A 23,939-nucleotide genomic window follows, 5' to 3' on the forward strand; every position below is an offset into this window, starting at 1 on the left:
CTTAATGATGGAAAAGAAAGACTATCATTTTCTTACCGTCATCACCCAGCAGGTGTCAAATTAACACATCCTTGAATTATATAATGTTAGAATGTTTGGTTTTAAAAATTGCTGCTTGAGATGCTTATTTGAGTTCCATAAAAATCACAACACATTACACGCATTTTGGCTAGAGGTTAAGACAGAATTTCCAACTATTTCAGAAATGGCCATAAAGACACATTTCCCATTTTGCACTATGCATTTACATGGCTCCATGGTAGAGGAAGCTATCAGGGTTTCCATTACTGGCAGGTAAAGGGGTGTGTTGTTCAGACAATGCTGTGCTATACCTAGCTCTCTCGAGCTTGTAAGGATTGACTGACAGCGATGTACTCAGCAAAAATGGTTACAAAATCAAAGTATCAATCAACTGTGAAAAGTGTTGAAGATGCCTACATTGCACAGCATCAAATGTTCAGCTAAGAATTAATCTCATATTAAAAATAAACAAGCACAGCCATCTCATTTCTACCCCAATTTTCTTTCTTAATTGATATGTGGTAAAAGTTGATGCATACCAAATAATTACTCCACAATAAATTTCTTTATGATTTATTATCGGTAAATGTTTGATTTGTGTACCTGTTTAAATTTAGTTATATACCTGGAGTCCCATAAATATTTCTTCGTCAAAAAGGAGTCATTTAAGAAGTCATGGTCTAAAGGATAGATGACAAAACAAATGAATGAATCTACTATTTATTTAATTTAATGCTAAGAAAAACATTGGACCAGCAATTACTAAGAAATGTTGCTTTTCTGCAAGAATAGAAGAAGTTTGAGGGTTCAGTACGACCAGTTAATTATAAGAGCGATGAGTTATTTGAGATCTCAGAATTGCTGTGAAAATTAATGAATATAAAATTAGATGCCCAGCACAAAGTAGGCATACAAAAAGGATAGGTTGTTCATCTTATGTGTGTTGAAAAACGAAAGCATTAATAAAATAAGGGACATAATTATTCATCTTCAGTAAAAATGTCAAAGCATGAGCGCTTCTCTCTGAGGTAAAAGAACAACCAGTGACCTGGCTCCCTGGTAGATGAAGTTATTAAAGCTTCCAATGCTGAAAACTGTAAGTGCATTTGCTGTACTGTCCATGGTGGGTTGAAGCCGGCTTTTTCCAGATTTCCAGAATTAGTTATAAAGTTTTCAGGAGGTTTTGTAGGCTAGTTGGCATCACATTGGCAGACAAGTATAGGCGCGGCACTGATGTGCACATGATGGAAGCTTGCAGCATAAGCGATGTGTGCTTGTTTGCTCATCCAGTGTTCAACTGGTGGCTGCCAATTTGTTTGCTCTCTGTAGCATACAGCCTTGTGGCAAACTACAGACTTAATCTTTTGTAGGTGTGTTCAAGAATAGACACTGGAGAGTCAGGAGAACATTGTAATAATCCTTGGACCAGGCTGTTTTAAAGAGGTAAATTTACACAATGGAATACTACTCAGCAATTAAAAACAAAACAAAACAAAACAAAAACCCCAAAATCATGAGATTTGCAGGCAAATGATGGGATCTAGAAAAGATCACCCTGAGTGAGGTATCCCAGAAGCAGAAAGACACTCACAGTATATCACTTATAAGTGTATATTAGACATATAATATGGGATAATCATACTAAAATCTATACATCTAAGAGCACTAATCAAGAAGGAGGACCCTGGGTAAGATGTTCAATCTTCATTCAGAAAGGCAAACGGGACAGACATCAGAAGAGGGAGAAAGCCTATCACAGAGGGCCTCTGAAAGACTCTACCCAACGTGGTATCAAAACATATGCTGAGACTCATAGCCAAACTTTGGGCAGAGTGCAGGGAGTCTTATGAAAGAAGGAGGAGATAGAAACACCTGGAGGTGACAGGAGCTCCACAAGGAGAGCAACAGAACTAAAAAGTCTAGGCACAGGGGTCTCTGGTGAGACTGATACTCCAAACAAGGACCATGCATGGAGATAACCTAGAACCTCTGCACAGATGTAACCCATGGCAGCTCATTGTCCAAGAGGGCACCCTAGTAAGGGGAACAGGGACTGTCTCTGACATGAACTCAGTGGCTGGCTCTTTGAGCATGTACCCCAGAGGCAGGGGGCAGCCTTACCAGGCCACAGAGGAAGATAATGAAGCCAGTCCTGATGAGACCTGATAGCCTAGGGTCAGATGGAAGGGGAGAAGGACCTCCACTATCAGTGGACTTGGAGAAGGGCATGGGAGGAGATGAGTGAGGGAGGGTGGGATTGGGAGGAAATGGGGGAGGGGCTACAATTGGGATACAAAGTGAATAAACTGTAATTAATATAAAAAATAAAAATTAAAAAAGGGAGTGAATATAGGTTACCTTTGGAGAACTTGTGGTATGTGCATGTGTGTATGTTCAGTGTGTGTGTGTCTGTGTCTCTGTGTGTAACTGTGATAAAGAGGCAGTGTAAGATGAAAATCACGTCATCTCAGTAGTTCTTGGCAGTAGAAACTGGGTTTCATCATGTAATGAAATGAAGATAAATAAGATGTCGCATGTACATACACAGAGATGAATATTAGCACTGTTTTTGAATGTTATATTTTATATTTATACCTAAATATTTAAAAAGAAACGTCAAGAATGTAGTTGTGCATATAGATTTAGAGCCCAGGGTAAAGGCTAACCGGTGATTTGTGTTCTGTATATTTGGCGTGTAGAAATTATACAAAATGAAGAGATGAGGCAGGGCCGTTTCTGAAGGAGGCATGGAGAGAGCACGCTCTGGTGTTCTGCGATTTTCTCACCAGAATTTGGTTTAGAGTTTAATTTGTGATCCTGCAGCCTTTATAGTGATGAAACAAAGATCTTTAAGCTACATAATCTATAAAATTTACTAAGGCGTTAATGACAAATTTTGTATTAAGTTTTTAACATGGCATTTCTCTTATATATATTAATAGTAAGAAATTTGTAGTCAGCCTTTTTTGTTCTAAAGTAATAGTTCTCTAGTTTTCAAAGTCATGGTTATTCAGGAATGTCAAAGGACCATCCTATCCCCTTAACCTTTTCAACTCTTACTTCTCAAAGAACAACAACTTCATGAAAGTAATCACGAAGGAAAAAGGACAAAAACTGTAGTAAATCCATTGCTGACAAAATATGTGAAATATTTCTTTACTTACAAGAATTTATATTAGTTTATTTTCTTTACATCCGAGAGTGCCCCCTCCCTCCTCTACTCCCTACTCCCAACCCCCCCTTTCCTTGCTCCCCCTTCCTTCCCAGAAAAAGGGAGCTACCTCTTCCCCTTATTAATCTTCCTCAGCACATCGAATTACATCATGACTGAGCATATCTTCATCCCCTGAGTCCAGGCAAGGCAGCCCTGACAAGGAAAAGTGATCCAAAAGCACGCAATAGAGTCCACGTTAGAAACTGCCCTCCCTCCACTCACAGGTGCCCCATATGAAGACCAAGCTGTCTGTGGGCTACATGTGTGCATGGGTCCTAGGTCCAGATGATGCATGCTCTTTAGTTGATGTCTCAGTCTCTGAAAGCCCCCGTGGTACTGGGTTAGTTGTCTCTCTTGGTCTTCTTGTGAGGTTCCTGTCCCTTTCAGGTCCTTCCTTCTTTCCCCCCCCACACTTCCAAAACAGGAAGTCTGAAGCTCTGCCCCATTTTTTTTTTTTTTTTTATAGGTATTGTTTTTATTTTTCTTTATTTTTTTTTTTTTGCGCAACCATGTTTGTAGCTCCTTTATTCTTTTTTTTTTTTAATTTTTTATTTAACTTTTTTTTATCAGTTACATTTTATTAACTCTGTATCCCAGCCGTGTCCCGATCCCTCATTCCCTCCCAGTCCCTCCCTCCCTCCCTCCCTCATCTCCACCGTGCCCCTTTCCAAGTCCACTGATGGGGGGGACCTCCTCCCCATTCATCTGATCCTGTTTTATCAGGTATCTTCAGGACTGGCTGCAAAGCCCTCCTCTGTGGCCTAACAGGACTGCTCCTCCCTTCGGGGGTGGGGAGGCCAAAGAGCCAGTCATCGAGTTCCTGTTAGAAATAGTCCCTGTTCCCCTCACTTTGGGAAACCAATTGGTTACTGAGCTACCACAGGCTACATCTGAGTGGAGGTTCTAGGTTATATCCATACATGGTCCTTGGTTGAATGTCAGTCTCAGAAAAGACCCTGTGCCCAGATATATTTGGTCCTTGTGGAGCTCCTATCCTTTCCCCATCAGACTAACTCCCCTTCTTTCTTATGATTCCCTGTACTCTGCCAAAGGTTTGGTCATGAGTCTTTGCTTTGAAAACACTGCTAGTTAGAGTCTTTCAGATGCGCTCAGTAGACTCCTGTCATACGTTCAATGCACATCCCATCTGTCTTTCTAAATGAGGATTGATCATCTTACCCCATGTCCGCTCAATTGATTATCTTTTTTAGGTGTATAGATTTCATTATGTTTACCATATCTTATAGGTCTATATAAGTGAGTATATCCCATGTTTGTCTTTCTCCTTCTGGGATATTTCACTCAGAATGATCTTTTCTAGATCCCACCATTTGCCTGCAAATTTCATGATTTCCTCCTTTTTGATTGCTGAGTAGTATTCCATTGTATAAAAATACCACAATTTCTGTACCCATTCCACCGTTGATGGACATCTGGGTTGTTTCCAGGTTCTGGCTATTACAAATAGAGCTGCTATAAACATGGTTGAGCAAGTGTCCTTTTTGTGTACTTGAACAAACTTTGGGTATATACCTAGCAGTGGTATAGCTGGGTCTGGAGGAAGCACTATTCCTATTTGTCTTAGAAAGCGCCAGATAGCTTTCCAGAGTGGTTGTACCAGTTTACATTCCCACCAGCAGTGGAGCAGGGTTCCCCTTTCTCCACAACCTCTCCAGCATGTGTTATCGCTTGAGTTTTTCATCTTGGCCATTCTGATGGGTGTAAGGTGGTATCTCAGGGTCGTTTTGATTTGCATTTCCCTGATGTCTGCCCCATTTTTAATTGGATTATTTGATTTGTTGGTGTTTATTTTCTTAAGATCTTTATATATTTGAGATATCAGCCCTTTGTCTGATGTAGGGTTGGTGAAGATATTTTCCCAATCTATGGTCTGCTGTTTTGTTCTGATGACAGTGTCCTTTGACTTACAGATGCTTCTCAGTTTCATGAGATTCCATTTATTAATTGTTGATCTCAGAGCCTGTGCTGTTGGTGTTCTGTTCAGGAAGTTGTTTCCTGTACCAGTGAGGTCCAAACATTTCTCCACTTTGTCTTTTAATAGGTTTAAAGTCTCTGGTTTTATTGTCAAGGTCTTTGATCCACTTGGATTTGAGTTTTGTGCAGGGTGATAAGTTCTGGTCTATTTGCATTTTTCTATATACAGACATCCAGTTAGACCAGCACCATTTGTTAAAGATGCTTTTTCTTTCCCATTGTATAGTTTTGACTTCTTTGTAAAAAACCAAGTGCCTATAGGAGTGTGGGTTTATTTCTGGGTCTTTGAGTCAGTTCCATTGATCAACCTGTCTGTTTCTATGCCAATGCCATGCCATTTTTATTACAATTGCTATGTCGTATAGCATGAGATCAGGGATGTTTATACCACCTGCAGTTCTTCTATTGTACAGACCGTTTTGGCTGTCTTGGATCTTTTATTTTTCCACATGATCATTTCATTAGATGTCAAAAAGGCCTTTGACAAAATCCAACACCAAGTTTTGGAGAGGGCAGGGATTCAAAGCACATACTTAAATACCATAAAGGCAATATACAGTAAGCCAATAGCCAACATCAAGTTAAATGGAGAAAAACTTAAAGGATTCTGGCTAAAATCAGGGACAAGACAAGGCTGCCCACTCTCATTATGTCTCTTCAATATAGTACTTGAAGTTCTAGCTGAAGCATTAAGACAAGTAAAGGAGATCATGGGGATAAAAATTGGAAGAAAAGACATCAAAGTATCACTATTCACAGATGTAGTAAACACATAGTGTACATAAGTGACCCCCAAGATTCTACCAGGGAACTCCTATGGCTGATAAACGCCTTCAGCAATGTGTATGGACACAAAATTAACTCAAGAAAATCAGCAGCCCTCCTTGATACAAGCAACAAAAGTGCCGAGAAAGAAATTAGGGCAACAACACCCTTCACAAAAGCAACAAATAATATAAAATATCTTGATGTAACTCTAACCAAGCAAGTGAAAGACCTAGAAGATAAGAACTTCAAGCCTTTAAAGAAGCAATTGAAAATTTTAGAAGATAGAAAGATCTCCCATGCTCACAGATCAGTAGGATTAACATAGTAAAAATGACCATTCTGCCAAAAATCATCTAAAGATCCAATGCAATTCCCATCAAAATTCCAACACAGTTCTTTACAGACCTAGAAAGAGTATTTCGTTGATTAAATTCTTTTATGCTTAAAAACAACCAAATATTTTTTTAGTTTGGAAAATTCTGACAAAAATGAATTTATGCTATACAGCTCTAGTAATTTAGTAGCAATTAGAATAAAATACATGATGTATAAAATCAGTCCTGATTATGTGGGACCCAATGCAAGGTTGGTTGTTTCTAAATGCTAGCTTCTAGGATCATGTCCATCCATTTTTCCTGCTGTCTTCTGAGTACCATACCCTCTCTATGCTTCTGTAACTTTGGGGTTCTCTCTCTTTTCTGTATAGGAGATGTGACATTAAAACACTTCTATTTAATATGTATTTTTTATCTAGTCCTGTTTTATGGAGAAATACTTGTAGTTTCATCTTTGTGACTAGAAAAATAATCCTGAAGTATATTAAGTCCCACACAGACATACTAAAACAGACTTGTAGAATGTGACATGGTCCTAAAGTCAGGCAGAATGTCCCACTCAGTCCCTAGCTCCTGGTTGAACATTTCACTGTGTCTAATTTTAGACTTGCAGGTGGCACTTAGGTCTTTGCTGGCAGTAAAGATGTTCAACAGAAATGCTATGTAGCACAGAAGAGTGGGGACTTCTAACAGGCTTGCAGAAAGGTGTGCGTGTGTGTGTGTGTCTGTCTGTCTGTCTTTTTGTCTGTCTGTGAGAGAGGAGGGATTACAGGAGAATCAGGTTAATGTCTGGAAGGTCAGCAGGGGCAGGGAGAAGATACCTCCATGGACACTGCTAATTGAGAAGAGCCGTTTCCAGAGGCAATGTCTCATATTGTCTGTTCTCGAAATCGCCTAAACCATGCTTGACAGAATTAAGTAATGAGAATGCTTTTCAGTTGATAGTTGTCTAAGTTTGGGGGTGAGGAGAGTGTGTCTCAGTATATTTTGTGGTGGAATCTAAAATGGTCTGAGTATGGAGCACTGTGTGACAAATGAAGCATGAGTGAACTGACGAATGTTGGATGGCAGCAGGAGAGGGAAACAGAGACATAGAAATGAGAATTCTGGGCTTCTGATGGCAAACCATTTCTCTTGCCAACTCCAGTTATCAGCAGGTCTTCTACGTTTTCTGTAATTTTCCTTTCTGGGGTTATTGGAAGAGTGAAACCTTCCTACTCACCCCAGCACAAAGTGAGGTGGACAGTGTCATGTTGTGTAAGTTTACTGAGGACTTGGCACGTAGAAATTTTGGAGTTTTGTCCAAATCTTTACTCAGCAGAGGGAGGCCCAGAGCTGAGTCTGCTGTTTGTATTGAAAACGTGTGAACTAAATTTCTCTGCATAACAAAGTGGTAAATTATTTTTTCCTTCTGAGGGGAGGTTAGCAAAGACAAAATGGAATCAAAGCGGTAGCAGGCCAGTAACTGAACAACACAGTCGAATTACCAGACTATTCAAAAACAGGGAAGTCCAGTTATACACATTTGGATTTGGAAGGGAGTGGGGCCCTCAGAAAATGCATTTATCGTAAGGAGACTTATGCCCTCTCTGAACACATCTGTCTTTCTAAAGTTTTGTGAGGACCACTGATCACAGCAGTGCACAGAGTTTGAGGTCGGAGTGGTTAAGAAATTCTCCTCTCTTTCTGTGCTTCGGGGAAGAGATTGTCACAAAAGAAAAGCATGCTTCTACCCTCCCCTTGCCTCCTACAAGGCTCACATGATTTCTCATTTATTTGCTCCTATAAAACCTGAGACCCTCTTTATTTTTATTGATATCTTTCTCACTAATGAACGTAATCCCTATAGAAATAGCTTGAATATAACCATGCCCTTGATAACCCCGTGCATTTTTGTCTGTCATAGCTTTGGTGCTCTGACTTGGATTCAGTTGGTCCTTTGGGTGGATCTCAGGCACTGCGCACAGATAGTGCCCTCTTGGACCTCTCTGTGTTCCACTCTGGTCTGGCTGTAAAGGGACTCAGGCAAATCTAGCTTTTGGTACTATACTGTGGACCCTGGATCACTTTAAGGATGATCTGAATTTAATGCCGTCTCTTCCTGAATTCTCCCCTGCTTTCTGGTGCCAGCTATTTGGTCTAACAATCTGAATACATGGACAATTTTGTCAAAAAATAGTAGTTTATAGATCTCTTACCTCTGTTAGGTAATAGATAGAGGAAACTCTGATTACTAGTATTTTCATTGATGTAATTATGAACTTTGCTTTGAGGTCAAGTGAATTTGTATCTATTAGAAAGAGAAGAGGCTTCCTTTTTGGTAGGCTTTCTATTTTGTTTGTGCTCAACCCATGACTAAATTTTGAAATCAAAATTGCAAGCCTTTTCTGTGTTGTGTCCGTATGTTTGTCTATCTGAGCTTTAGGAAGGCCTTTTGTGTTTTACTGTGGTAATATGTAATCTTTTCCTCTCTGTAGCGGTATATTTACCTGGACTTAAACTCCCAATATAACCGAAGGTGATTTGAGCTTTGAAGATCCCTTTACCTCTGCTTCTAAGGTGTATGGCTCATATCTTGTACCATTAAGCCTGTTGTTCTGTGGTGCTTGGCATGCATTCTGAGCTATCTCCCTGGAGGAATTTCATTCTGATTGGTCTTAGGGTACTTACATTATAATCATAAAATTGAACATATATAAAGTTTCCACAAGTTAAGAAAAACCGAACCAAATATTCTTTTTATTTTCCACTGAATTTTTTTAATTAATTTATTTTTTATATTAATCACAAGTTATTTACTTTGTATTCCAGCTGTAGCCCTCTCCCTCCTTCCTTCCCAATCCTACCCTCCCTCTCTCATTTTCTCCCTGCTCCTTTCCTAGTCCACTAATAGGGGAGGACCTCCTCCCCTTCCATCTGGCCCTAGCTTATCAGGTCTCTTCAGGCCTGGCTGCAATGTCCTCTTCTGTGGCCTAGCAAGGCTGCTCCTCTCTTGGGGGGTGGGTCGAAGAGCTCGGTGTTGAGTTCATGTCAGGAATAGTCCCTGTTCCCCTTATTAGAGAACCCATTTGGACACTGAGCCACCATGGGCTATATCTGAGCAGGGGTTCTAGGTTATGTCCATACATGGTCCTTGGTTGGAGAAACAGTCTCAAAGTAATTCAGAAATGTTGCTAGCAATGTAAGTTTAGGGTATTTTAGTAACTTTGGGCAAACAGAGCTGAGATTAGCCCTATTCTTGGTATTTTTGGTGTATTCATAGCAGGATTCTTGGTACAGTCAAAGCCTTAGAATTAGAATGAATTATGTGAAAACATTTTGTCTCTGGAGAGTTGTATTCATTTTTTATACATTAGCTTTCCATGACATAGAGATAAGCAAATTTCATTGTCAATTGCATCACTCTTTCAATGAACTTTCCTCAGATCGTCCCTTTTGAAAACTGTCACATTTTCAACATTTTTTTTTTCAGCTACTGTATTTATTTTACTCTCCCTGGAGCACTCACAATGGGCTACAGGATGGAGCCCTTTGTTTTCAATGAATAAGAGCTGTTTTGGGGGGCTGTGCACCACATACTTCTTGACTTCTTGGCGTGGCCATCTGATAACACTGTGTAAATATCTTTGAGACTGTAGCAGGGGATTTGTACATTTTAACGGAGAAGCTGATGCCTTCGTGAGATAGTTAACTCAAGAGGAGCAGAATGAAAGTCAACTGCATAAGACTGCATGAGCCTCAAGTATTGCTGATGCTTGGACTATTATTGGTGGTTTAATGTTCTTTTTCTTTTCCTAGATATAAGAAAAAAAAAACCAAAAACAATAAATGAAAACACCTCTTTTTATTCCTCAAGTCACCCAAACTGTTTCATAGCAAACTGAAAACATTTATAAATTCTAGCCTTTTCTCTCTGCCAGACAAATATTAATTTCAGGATAAACTTTTTTTGCATAGATTCCACAAGAATATGTGCTTCTCTGTGAAGGCAGGCTTGAGATCGTTACTTACGTAGCTAAGGCCTCATCTGGAATACTGTATTTGCTAACAATGCTCAGTAAAGTGGGTCTGAATACTTTCTCTTATTGTTTTGAGGCAGTGGCTGCCCGTCTAGCCAAGGCTGCCCTGGGACTCACATTTTCCCGCCTCTGCTTCTCAAGTGATTATAGGCCTTTAGCCCCAGGCTCCGCTTGATCAGTTTTCATGAACCTAACTGATCCCATGAAGCAGGGTCAGTGATTCTTGAAAATCACTCCTTAAAAAACTAATGTGGTCCCTGCTAGTAAGTGGGTAAGGAAGTCTTGCCTTTGGATTGGCTCAGTTAGTAGCAAAGGATAAACTCATCAAGTTTTAAATGCTCCTTTCAGTAGAGCTTGTGTGGGTCTAGCTTTTCTCCTGTCTCTCTCAGATAATCCTGATGCCAATGCCCACCCTGGGCTCTTTGAGAGCCAAGCTGGGCAGGATGCGGACGTGCCCCAGCTCGTTCCATAGAGCTCAAGGATGAACCCTGCTGACCCTGGGTTATATGATCCGCGCAATGATGCCAGTTTGTGTTCAGACTCTGCATTTCCTGAGACTCGTAGATCTGTAGCGTCCAGACCCACTCTCACAACAGTGTGGGAAGAACAGCTGGCTTGCAGCTTTTCCCAAGAGGAAAAGTTAATTACCACAGGAAGAGGTGGTGCCTCCTTCCAAGGCTGTCTCATAAACAGGTAAAATCAGTCAGTAAGAAAGCCAAGATTCCCAAGTAATCAGCTTGGTGCAATATGTCCCCGAAAGCTAAATCTCATAAGCCAGAAGAAATTTCAAATGTTGTCATTTCAGCAGCTATAATCTCTACAGAGTTCTCAAAAGCAAGGTAGTTAACTCTCTGCAATTTCTGAGTGAAGACAAGTATTTATTTCAGTTTTCCTATGGCCTTGAAAAGAAGTTTGAGAAATTGGTCTTTGCAGTATGATACCAAGAAGAGTTTTAGTGTTTAAACAATTCTCTGCACACGTACAATTATATTGTCTCCAAAAATACTTTATCATCTTGCTTCTTATGTATGTGTGGCTATCTAAATGCAGATTTTGTCCCAGTAAGACATTGCCCTGCTCAATTATACAGCCGGGAAGGAGACACTGTACTCATCTCCAGGGCAACTTCCCATTAGAGAGCATGAGATCAACTTGACCATACAGGCAGAGCCTCCCCTGTGCAGATTACACCTTTGAATTCACAGCATACTGTCTCACAGGAGATGACTGCACTAAGGGGCATTACAGTACAACTGTTCCCTCTGCTGCCCCCTGCTTGTGGACCTGAGGAATTCACTCCCACCTGCACGGGGGGGGGGAGGGGGGGGAGGGGCATTAACCTTGATGCAAAAGGGTTCCTGACATCAAGATTACACCATGCAAATGTCCTTGTTGTACAGTTGAGCATACTTTGGATATATGACTAGGAGTGGTATAGCAGATCTTGAGGGAGCGCTATTCCTAATTTTCTGAGTAAGCGCCAGATTGACTTCCAAAGTGGTGGTACAAGTTTATACTCCCACCAACAATGGAGGAGAGTTCCCCTTTCTCCACATCCTCTCCAGTATGTGTTGTTACTTGAGTTTTTGATCTTAGTCATCCTCATAGGTGTAAGGTGAAATCTCAGGGTTGTTTTGATTTGCGTTTTCCTGATGACTGAGGATGTTGAACATTTCTTTAAGTGTTTCTCTGCCATTCAATACTCCTCTATTAAGAATTCTCTATTTAGCTCTGTATAGCATTTTTTAATTGGTTTGTTGGTGTTTAACTTCTTAAGTTTTTTATATATTCTGGATATTAGCCCTCTGTCAGATAAAGGTTTGATAAAGATCTTTTCTCAATCTGTAGGCTGTTGTTTTGTTCTGATGACTGGATATTTGCTCAACCATGCAGCTCTATTTGCAATAGCCAGAAGCTGGAAAACAACCTAGGTGTCCCTCAATGGAGGAATGGATCCAGAAATTGGGATACATTTACATAATGGAATACTACTCAGCTATTAAAAACAAGAAAATCATGGAATTTGCAGGCCAATGGTGGGAACTAGAAAAGGTCATTCTGAGTGAGGTGACCGGATACAGAAAGACACACATGGTATATACTCACTCATAACTGGTTATTAGACATATAATATAGGATAACCATACTAAAATCTATACTTGTAAAGAAGCTAAACAACAAGGAAGACCCTAAGGAAGATGCTCAATCCTCATTCAGAAAGGCAAATGTGATAGACATCAGAAGCAAAAGAGTGGGAACAGGACAGGAGCCTATCATAGATGGCCCCTGAAAGACTCGGCTGATGGAGGTATTGAAGCAGATGTTGAGACTCGTAGCCAAACTTTGGGTAAAATTTATGGAATTTTATGAAAAAGGGGGAGATAGAAAGACCTGGAGGGGACAAGAGCTCCTAAAGGAGACGAATAGAGAAAACAACAAACAAACAAACAAACAACAACAACAACAACAACAACTGAGCCCTGGAAGCCCTGAAGAGAATGATACACCAACCAAGGAGATGACCCAGACCTCCTGCTCAGATGTAGTCCATAGACTCAGTCCCCAAGTGGGGTCCCTAATAAGGGGAACAGGTGTTCTCTCTGGCATAAACTCAGTGGCAGGCTCTCTGATCACCTCCCCCTGGGGGGTTCAGCCTTGCCAGGCCACATAGGAAGACAATGCAGCCACTTGTGATGAGACCTGATATGCTAGGGTCAGAGAGAAGGGGGAGACGGTAGGACTGGTAGGACTGGGAGGAGATGACCGGGGGGCCCATAGACAAAGAGAATCAATTGTAATAAATGATAAAAAAAAGTCAGAGTAGAGAATTCTGTGTTCTTTTTAGAATTAGGTTAGAAGAGGTTTCATTATTACAAGTTTCTTTCTTTTTTTTTTTGAATACAGGCTATTCAGACAACTTATATGAAAGCAGTACAACTAATATTAAAGCAGGATACAAATTGAATAAATTGCAATAACTGATAATAAAATGCAATATTGCAAAAAAAATAGTCTATATGTAATACCCAGAAATTGGAAACAACCTAGATGTTGCTTAAAAGATGAATGGATAAAGTAAATGTAGTACATTTTACACAATAGAATATTACTCAGAAAAAAAAAGAATATTACTCAGCAACTAAATAAAAAATGAAAATAATAAAAAAAAAAGATTCCCAGGTGCTCAAGAAGGATGCTGTGAACAAATCCCGTGAACAGAAATGAAAGGTTTGGGCACATAAATCCTCCATCATAATTGTGAAATTACTGCCTACATTAATTTACTCATGTATTCCCCAATTTCTTTTTTTATATGTATTTTTAAATTTAATTTAATTTTATTAATTACACTTTATTCACTTTGTATCCCCCCGTAGGCCCTCCCTCCTCCCCTCCAGGGCCCACCCTCCCTTCCCCTTCTCCACGCATGTGTACTCCCCAATTTCAAATAGAATTGAGAATGGTAAGTACTATTGTGGCACTAGTTACTAAAAGGGAATTGAATTGCAATATGCCCAAAGAGAGAAAAACAGAGCAAAACGAAATGTTGTGGCCCAATGAAAAATTATGTTTCAATATGTTTAATTGTATCTTGAAAAGCAACATCATTCCTTTTTATACATAAAGGTGTGTGTGTCTGTGTGTGTGTGTGCCACACGCGTAGATACATAAATAAGGTCCAATAAATTTATTTGGGGTAATAGGAGTTAATTAAAAAAAACTCAGTTATGGTCTTCAAAACATATGATCACAAATAATTGAGGGTTCTGTTTATATATTTTTATTTCTACATTTAAAAAATCATTTATTTGATTAAAAAAATCTTTACTTGCTTGGCATCATAGAATTTAAATAATACAAATTTACCCATTTCTGTTCCCAGTTTACGAGTCACATTCTACTGCGTCAGCAGTTATGCAATACTGTTACTCTAAGTAAAATTTCAATAGCTCATCCACACTGCAAATTAAGCAAAATTAAAGCACAATGGAAAAATATAACTATGGAGCATTTGTTTTCTTGTGATAATTTGGCAAAGTCACATAGAAAAAGAAAAGGCGAATCAGTGATTACAACATTTATTGTCATTCGTTATCAATTCAACATTCATTCACACATTATTTAAATTTCTTGTGGTGTAAAACAGACTGTTGGACTCTGCTAGGTCACTAGAAAAATTCTGGAGATATAAACAGTTTTACACAGTTGGGTGCCTGAATCATGGCATTTATGGTCTACACACTTATCTGGCCATTCAGTATGCAGCAAACACTCTCTTCTCTGGTTACTTCATATTTACACAAACTTTCAAGTCTTCTACTCAACTCCCAGCTTGGTGATTCTTGGGGGCAATCGGGGAAGAAAATGTGTGCAAACACACCGTCACCCCTTTTTAGTGTGGCTCCGCATGTGTGGTGAAGATTTCGATTTTCTCTCTGCTGCTTATGCGCGTGGTCGGACCATCACAGCCTCCACTACAGAAACATCTTAGTGCCGCCTTCCTTCTCTGTGTAGGAGCTGAACTCTTTCCTGTACTGATGAACAATGACTGTGACCTCTAGGCAAGTGTTGAATGCTGTTCCTGAATTTAATGCAGCCTCTTTTAATATTTCATCCTTAAATATGATGCTTTCTCTAAGCTAATTTTCTTCTACCTTATTTATGCTTATTTGATTTTCCTTTTATCTGTTTTTTTTCTAATTGAATTCTGCCTAGGACATAACTTTTTTCTTTCTTCATTCCTATTAGGTGAATTCCTGTTAGTCCACTTATTTCTTTCTGAGTATTCTTTATCTATTACCTACAGGTTTTGGTAGGAAATATATTCATAGCAACTCATTTAAAAATTCATACTTTGATTTAGAATAAAGTTTTCTAATTTCCTGGTACATAGTTACCTTTGTTACCAGGAGGGAAGATGACTCTTACATTTTTGGCATGTATACTGATATAGTTCGGTGACTAAAACTTGTCTATAAACATGTAATCGACTTTTTGAGAGCTGTGTATAAGGGAAAATAAGACTTTTCTGTAGCTACTTTTCTAAGATTTTTGAGTGAGACTGAAGCAAGAGAGTAGAGAGTGAGGTCCAAATGAGCCTGTACAAAGGATGCAAAATTAGCGTATGGAAAAAAAAAAAAACTACTGTGCAGAGGATGGCCGAGAACCCCCAGCTGAGGCCTGCCTACAAACTAAATCTTGCCACTGGTGACCTGTGATCTATAATACTATTAAAACACATACCCCTGGGTGTAGATTTAAGATGCCAATGAGACACACAGTACATGAAGTTGAGTGTAGAACCCCATGTAATAGAGTAGAGAAAGCCAGTGTTATGCAAATGACCCTTAAAATCCTCTTTAAGTGACAAAGAACCCGCATCCTTTATAAAGGATAGCCTTTGAGAGGCTTAGCCTCCTCTTTGCTCCAGCACCTCGCCCTTCTCTGTAAGTGCATTCTTTTATAATAAACTGTTTCTGCTTTGTGCCTCTGTTTGATTCCTTATCCTAAGACACAAGACTCTGGGACTGAAGGTGACCAGCAAACTCTGACACCCACTAATATCAGATCTCTCTGTAACAAATTAATAAGAGAACAAGTTTGCTAACATGTATCTGGTATATTTTTGGCTTATGTAGCATCCTTTAACTCACAGTAAAGAAAGAATCCTGCAGGCATGGGGAGTTGACCAGAGAAGCTTGAAAATAAGGAGAATAAGCCTCTAATTAGATGATGTCAGTCACTGCCATCTCCTTTACTAAGAGTCGGTGTTAGTTTTGTCATCTTTGTCATCTTTCTCTTTCTGTAACAGAGAGGGAGGCTCCTTTGCAAGCAGATATTCTATTTGTAAATGCATATTTTCCATATATACAGGTAATAGCTTTTTTACATCCCAAAAGAAAAAGCTCAAAATGACTCTTATGCTAAAGATTCATTTTAGGGTGGTATATTTTAGTTTTGTACAAATACAGGAAAGGCACAAATGCCAATCTATTTGTCCTTTAAGGCTTTTCAGGACCTTGGAATCCCTTTCTAGACAGACAGTTGCTCCTATTTCTTTTATTTCTTATTGAAGGAGAGACAGCCTGGTCTAACTAACTCTGTTTTTTGCCTCCCTGCATTTTAAACTTTTATTTTCCTTTTGTGTTCTCCTGAGTCATACTTCTGCTGAAGTTCCAGGCAAAGCACGTCTGATTTATACAGATCTTTGCGTGATTTGTACAGACCCAAATCAACAGCAAGTCTCCTCCCGAATGGGAACAATTATCCCATGGCCCAAATCTAAGCTGTTCACAAACAGGAGCAAATATCTCAAGACAAGAGGCAGAACTGAATTGCTCCCTCAAGTGAGGATGGTGGTGTTCCTGGAGATTCACAGGACACATCCTTGAAACCATTGTCCTACACAAGCAGATATTCTAAAGCACATTATTTGTGCCTCTCATTGGCTGTCAGGCTCCCACCATTTATTTTCTTTGTGGGAAATCAGTGTGTTTAACAGGCGTGCAACAGTTAGAGCTGAAGCTGGCCTTTATCAAAATAATGGACTAAGGACAAAATTTTGCCAACATCAGAATGGGTAGGATTTCCACCAAACCTAATGTTTTTGTTTTCATAAATGGGGCAATCCTTACACCTCCATTTTTTTTCTTGGTCTTTATCTTCTTGGGGGACTCCTACCAGTGGGAGCAGACAGCTGTCTCTGGCTCTTTTGCCTGTTTTTGTGACTCTTTTCCTCCTATCGGGTTGCCTCTTCTAGCGTTAATATAAAGGGAGGTGCTTAGTCTTATTGCAACTTCATATGCCATGTTTGGTTGATATCCCTCAAAGTCCTGCCTTTTCTGAAGGGATTTAAAGGAGGAGTAGATCTCTGGGTAAGAGGGAGGGCTGGGGGGAGTCAGGGAAGAGAAGATGGAGGCGAAGCTGTGGTCTTGTCTGGATGTAATATATAAGATATGAATTCAACAACAACAATAACCAAACAAACAAACAAAAAGACATTTTTTTTTTTTCTGCAGCAGAGAATGGAGGCAGCCTGGGACCCAAGCCTTTTTCCTTTCAGGAGGTTATCTGTTAACCTGTCTCACAGTTAAGCTTCCATGTGGCCTTTGGCTCTGGCTTTCAGTAAGTTTTAATTGTCATTCTTATTTGGCCATAATGTAAATATACTAAGTTTTTTGTTTTTTTTTTTTTTTTTTTTTACCAATTTTTGTTTCATAATTTCTTTGAAACATAGGATACTTTCTTAGTTAGGCTTTTATTCCTGTGAAAGGAGATCATGACCACAGCAACTCTTATGAAGGAAAACATTTAATTTGCAGCTGGTTTACAGTTTCAGAGGTTTAGTCCATTACTACCGTCATGGTGGGAAGCATGGCATCATGCAGGCAGACTTGGTGCAGAGGAGCCGAGAGTTCTCCATCTTGATCCACAGGCAGTAAAGGTGACTGTGTGCCACACTGGGCAGAGCTTGAGCATAGGAGACCTCCAAGCCCACCTCCACAGTGACACACTTCCTCCAACAAGGCCATACCTCTTGAGTGTGCCACTCCTTCTGGGCCAAGCATTCAAACACGAGTCAATGGGGGGACATATTCAATGACCACAGATACTACGGTACTGTTTATGGTGTTAAGTGCTGAGTATCACCCTGAGATGATGGTTAGATAGACCATGCTTGACCAAGACTGTGTTCTCCATCAGTTCTGCAAAAACTACACACTCAACCTTACCCTTTCTTTTCCATGAAACCTCAAATTTCTTGTCAGTCCCTAGAAGACTAATTTTGGGCTGCTAAGCATGATTACTCTGATTCAGTCTTCCTTCTTATCTCTCACCATTACTATTTTTGACATATTGTGGGTAGTTGGCTCATTGTACTCTGTTGATACTTCTGGAACTAGAGTTCTTTACCTTAAGACTTTTGGCAATATGAACACTAGCTAGGTCTGCTTTCATACTGTCTTGTCATATTGACAAAGAAACAAACAGGCACTTCAGATAATCTAGACCAAATGAGGCTAACAAGGATGCACCAGAGTTGGACAGAGTTTGGCAACTGTCATTTCTTGCAGATCACATATAACCAATAGATTTTTTTTCCTTCCCTGTCTCCTCTTGAGTGCCCTTCAAAGAAGACACCCTACTTTGTCTTATCTTAGGTAGCTGAAATTTTGTTTCAGATGACTATCATGCTTCTGGAATTAATAAACCACTTCTCTAAGGAACATTTGGATTTGTGCTCTCTGTCTTTCTCTCTTCTACTTTCTCCCACCTCCAGAAAAATCTAACACCTTCTTTCTTTAGTGTATATTAACTTCATTGTCATGCAGTCTGACTTTCATTTCACAAAGACACACCCAATTACTAATGATTCATTAAACACTCCAAACAATGGGCTTCCTATGTCTTTCTTTTCTATTGTTGCTGAGGTATCACTTATCACTGTGGCCTCCTTTTGGTTCTGGCCCTGGGGATCTCTGTTGAATGAGTTTAGATGAGCGCATAGGAGACAGAGTTTGTTTTCGATTGACATAAGGTACTCTCAAAGCTAGAGACACCATTGTATAGGAAGACACTGTCATGGGGTGACAGTAGACAATGGCCAAAGCTACCACCATGTCAGTCTACATGCTTAGGTATGTTACCATTTCTTAAGATTTCTGGGAGAAAGAACTTTCCCATAGACATATCTTTTTTTCTGTCTAGGTGTTTAAAAGACCTATTTGAACTAACTCTTATGGGTAGAGACAAGAATCCAGAAAGCCTCAAGCTAGATAGTAATATTTTTGATTAAAAATTATTATGTGTTTTTCATGAATACTATATTTATATCATTTCATCCTCTGTGTCCCTTCCAGCTCATTCTGTGTACCTCCAACTCCTTTTAACATTCATTTCCTCTTTTTAAAAAATTATTATTGCTACTTTTTGTATACATTTGTATATAATAATGCATCGTACTGAGTCCATGATACTGTGAAATTTTGGGGACTCTAGAGAGTCATGTGTTCTGCAGCACCAGAGGCACAACTTACTTGACCAAATATTGTTGGACTGAGTAGAATAAAAAGAGTTAAGTAAGGAAGAGCAGAAATAGGTCTATAAAAGCAACCATTCTTTGCCTGGAACAAACAGCATTTCCTTAACGGGCCTTAATAAAGCCCTTCTAACCCCATCTTCTTCCATCTGGGGGTCTCCTCTGTAGCTGTCATTCACATATACTTAATCCTAATGATGGGCAGCCTGTCTGCTTTCCTTTCCTCTGACATAGTATTTCAAATTGTAAGAAAGGGCAATTCTGACATTTTTACTTTCCTTAAAATGGATGATTGAGAGAATGAGGGAGGGGGCTACAGATGGCATACAAAGCAAATAAACTATAATTAATATAAAAAATAAAAATTTAAAAATAGGTGTGTAAACATGGACATAGGAAGTGAATCTGGAAAGTGATTATGAGGGAAGAAGGGACATCAAGCCTGGACCTTCAAGCTGTTCATTTCTAACTCCATCTACCTGGCCCATCTTAATCTCTATTTGCATCCACATTTTGGAGTAAAGCTTTATAGTTGATCATGCATTTTAAGAATATATATCATTTTTTACAGGTCTCATTGTAGACAGCAATGATTTAACTTTCAAAATGTTTAAAGTAATGAAGACCCAAGTTCCTGCCCTGGTCCTACCTGCTGTGGTGACCCACAAGACCCCAAAAGGTTCAGCCATACCAGCCTGAGAAGGCTGGAAGAAAGACACCCAAGCACCTGCCATGGGTGCCACTATGATGAAGAAATGTTTGATAGAGAGATGGGAAAAATGGAGTACAGTGTGGAGAGGTGGAAGGGAAAGTGAAGCTGAGGGGTTCATACACTGTAGAAAAAAGGCAGAACTGGAGACTCAATGGTGGTGAGCAGCAGGCAGATGTGAGAAGGCCATAGTGAGGTCCATGGCTGCCAAGGGCATGTCTGGATACATGGTCCTGCTTCATTGAGGGTCTGTGTCAATGTCTGGGGACTGAGTAACCATCAAAGGCAATGAAGATGTCTGTGGTCTGGGATGCCAATGGTCCTGCTGCCATGGAGAGGGCATGCTAATCTGAGTGTCCTGTATTGGCATCTGAGGCCATGGGGACATCAGGTGCTTTCTGGGCCCATGGTCCTATGGCAGCCAGGGTCTATGTTGATGTCCCAGAACCATGTTACTACCATAGACATACAGATGTTCCTGGTCCGGACTGCCACTGAGGCGCTGTGCTATGCTGGCTCCACCTCCTACTGGCCACCCCACTCAGGAGAGCTGGACCCACCCCTCACCTGGGCAGCACAGTAGAGCAGACTCTGGTGGCAAAGGTGCAGGTGACCCGGCCCAAGGACATGAGAGCAGGAGAGCTGACCTTGCCCCCTTGCCAGCAGCAGTGGCATTGGGCTAGCTAGCCTGGTCGGTGCAAGAGAGCCTGCATTGGTGGTACAGGCACAGCAGAGTTGGTGGGCTGACCAACTCAGCCACCTCCCCGGCCCATCCCAGTATCTAACACATGTAAGATCTGTTGGAATACATAGAAAGGCTGGTCCTGCAGATCCAAAGCTGTAGGATCTTCATGACACAGGACAGCAACAGGATATTTGAGTGAAATCCCTGGGAGGATTCAGTGTAGATAGTGTAGCAGAAGCCAGAGGCCTCAAAATAGACCAATGACTCATTGTAATGAGTATTTGCAAGTAAGGATGTGTGGGCAAAGGGTATATATACTGTGTGACCCACTGTGACTCCTACAGTTTCTACGACAAAATTTTTTTCTATCTTCTTTTTTTTTTCTTTTGTGGGGGGGTTACAAGGGCAGACAGTGGATACAAAGGGATGGGAAGATGAAAAAGATTGGGGGTGCATGACGTGAAATTCACAAAGAATCAATAAAAAGTTAACAACAGAAAAAAGACAAAATAAATAAATAAAAGCATACTGAAATGCCTGGGCCTTTGATCCTAGCATTTGGGAGACAGAGGCAGGCAGATTTTTGGTGAATTCCAGGCCTGCCTGGTGTACATAGCCAGGTCTAGGCCTATTGGGCCTATACAATGAGTCCCTGTCTCAAAAACCAAACTGAACTAAAGCAAACCAAACCAAACTAAAACAAGGATCCTCCAACCTGGACCAACAGAGACTGAAGTGAACGGAAACAGGAGAGACGATGGTTGGTGTGTCTCCACTGGTGCGGTCCAGCTGGAATGTCAAGCGTACGCGGTCCCAGAGTTAACTCGGTGCTGTAAAATCGTTGCTGCATGCTGCTACTCGTTAGGGAAGGAAGAGGACTGGCACTCTGCTTCCATGCTGCTCAGTGTCCTGTACTTGCTCTCTCCTACAGGGGGCAGTGGGGACAAGGAAGAGGCAAGGTCAGAACTTAGGAAGCCTGACAGACCCTCTGCCATACCCCTTTAGAACAGAAACTTTTATTTTTTTTTTCCCTGAGTGTATCTTTAGTTGCTAAGTTTCCAAGGTAGCTAAAATTTCATGTTACTGGGGATTCTAGCCTTCAATTGTCATGCTCTTCTTAAATCACACCTCTTGGTGTCAGGAGTGAAGCTAGTGGATGCACACAGAGGCCAGTTTTCAGGTCCAAACAGCTCCTAGGATTAGCAGAAGAGGGCCAGGAGGGCATGGAAGAGAGTTCAGAAATAGGAACACAAACTCAAGAGATCACGTCATCCAGCTAATAAAAGCGGACGAGTAGGTTGTAGTAATGCTGACAGCTTTGATTCCTCAGCAAGCTGCTGTCCTCAGGAGATTTAATGTGTTTCTTACACAGGTAATGCTTAGTGGCTAGTGAGAAGCTAGTAAGCAAGCTTCTCAGTCAGCTTCCAGCTTTATCTCCTGTTTCTTCTGACACACTCCTTTGAAAGAAGAAGAAATGTCAAAATTTCCCCCCATTAGAATTTAAAACACCACATGAAAGGTGGGAGAAAGTACCACAATTGCTCCTCTTTAAGAGTTATGATACGTGAACCCAGAACAACAGATTAGACCACAAGGAGGAAAGTAGAGGCCAAGGGTTTTATGGAGGCCAATGAAGAGAAGCAAAATTTTTTCCTGGGAAAGCATGGCTATTTTTGCTAGATTTTTTTTTGCTAGATTTTTTCTTTCTTTAATTGTTTTTATCTACTCTGCTACTTTCTTTCTTTCTTTCTTTCTTTCTTTCTTTCTTTCTTTCTTTCTTTCTTTCTTTCTTTCTTTTCCTTCCTTCCTTCCTTCCTTCCTTCCTTCCTTCCTTCCTTCTCTCTTCCTTTCTTCTTTGTCAGAAGGTAGAGAGATATAGTTCTGGCCCTGGGTGGAGACATAACTTTCTGAAAGTGCCAGGAAGATTATAAAATTGCTGCCTAGCATGAGGCTTTAACATGCTGTAGAACAGGCATCCCCTGCATCACCTTGTAGAGTTACTTCGGATGGAGCTTTCAATCACTCGGACAGCAGAACAAATGCCCTTCAGCAGGGCTGTCTGTTCCTGAGACTCGAGCAGACAGTATATAACCTGCTTGAACCTCTGGGCCAGCGGGGCAGGCTCCCTGGCTATTGTCTGTGTTCACCTGTGAGATTATTCCTCCATGATGGACCTCTGCTTGTCGCTCACCCCCACCTTTGAGTTTGCCTCACGTTATGTAATAAACCCTGTCTTGTACCCTACCTTATGTGTCTCATGTGAATTCATTCACAAGATCTGGGGAACAGAGCAGGCAGAGGTCAGAGATTGCTTCTAGCTGAAGCAGACTGAGGACAAGACACAAAATGCGCAAGGTGCGGAAGAATGGGGAGAGAGGGGTCGCAACCAAGACACATCTGCAAGTTTACATAGCATTTTCCGAATTTTCCCCAAGAAAAACATTTCTCATCCTCTTCATTCACGATTCTTGAAATAGCTGAGGTCATTTTCACATAATTTTCTCTCCCTTTGAATGTAGAAACATTGATGAAACTTTTGAAAATACTAATTTTAAGTGTTTCACATCTCCAGATAGCATAAAGGACATGTGAATTGGATTACTATACCGGAGATGGCAAGTTTCTCCCCTCCCACACTGAAGACAACAGGATACAGAAAATCTATTGTTTCCTTTCACAGCTGCTTTGCACATTAAAGCTAATAGAGACAAATGAAGGTGGGTCAAGCCGGGCTTCTGTTCTTCAGTCCTTTCTTTTTTCAAGGTTGCTGCGTTACTCTTTCAGGGTAAACTAGAAAAGTTTCTGCTGACATTTAGAAAACAGTGTGATTTTTATGTTGTTGTTGTTCTAAATAATATAAGGTTGGTGTTGTTTTTTTTTTTTTGTTTTTTTTATTCTGTCCCTGAAAGTGATAAAACAGAAAGTTTCCAGGTTAAAATGAGATTTTACAGACTCAGACAATTAAAGGCTTAGTGTTCAGATCATAATTTCTTGATTATTTTCCTTCTGAGGAAGTTGGTCCATGTTACGGAAGGTGAGACTACATTCCCTGGCTGACGCACTGGTGGCCACCAAAGAGAGGTGCTGAATGTATGCACGGATGCTTCTGTGTATGTTACAGCCTTTGGTGATGGAAGTTTATAGGTCTCTCCC

The sequence above is a fragment of the Meriones unguiculatus genome, chromosome 2 (assembly GCF_030254825.1).
Source record: "Meriones unguiculatus strain TT.TT164.6M chromosome 2, Bangor_MerUng_6.1, whole genome shotgun sequence".
Classification (NCBI taxonomy): domain Eukaryota; kingdom Metazoa; phylum Chordata; class Mammalia; order Rodentia; family Muridae; genus Meriones; species Meriones unguiculatus.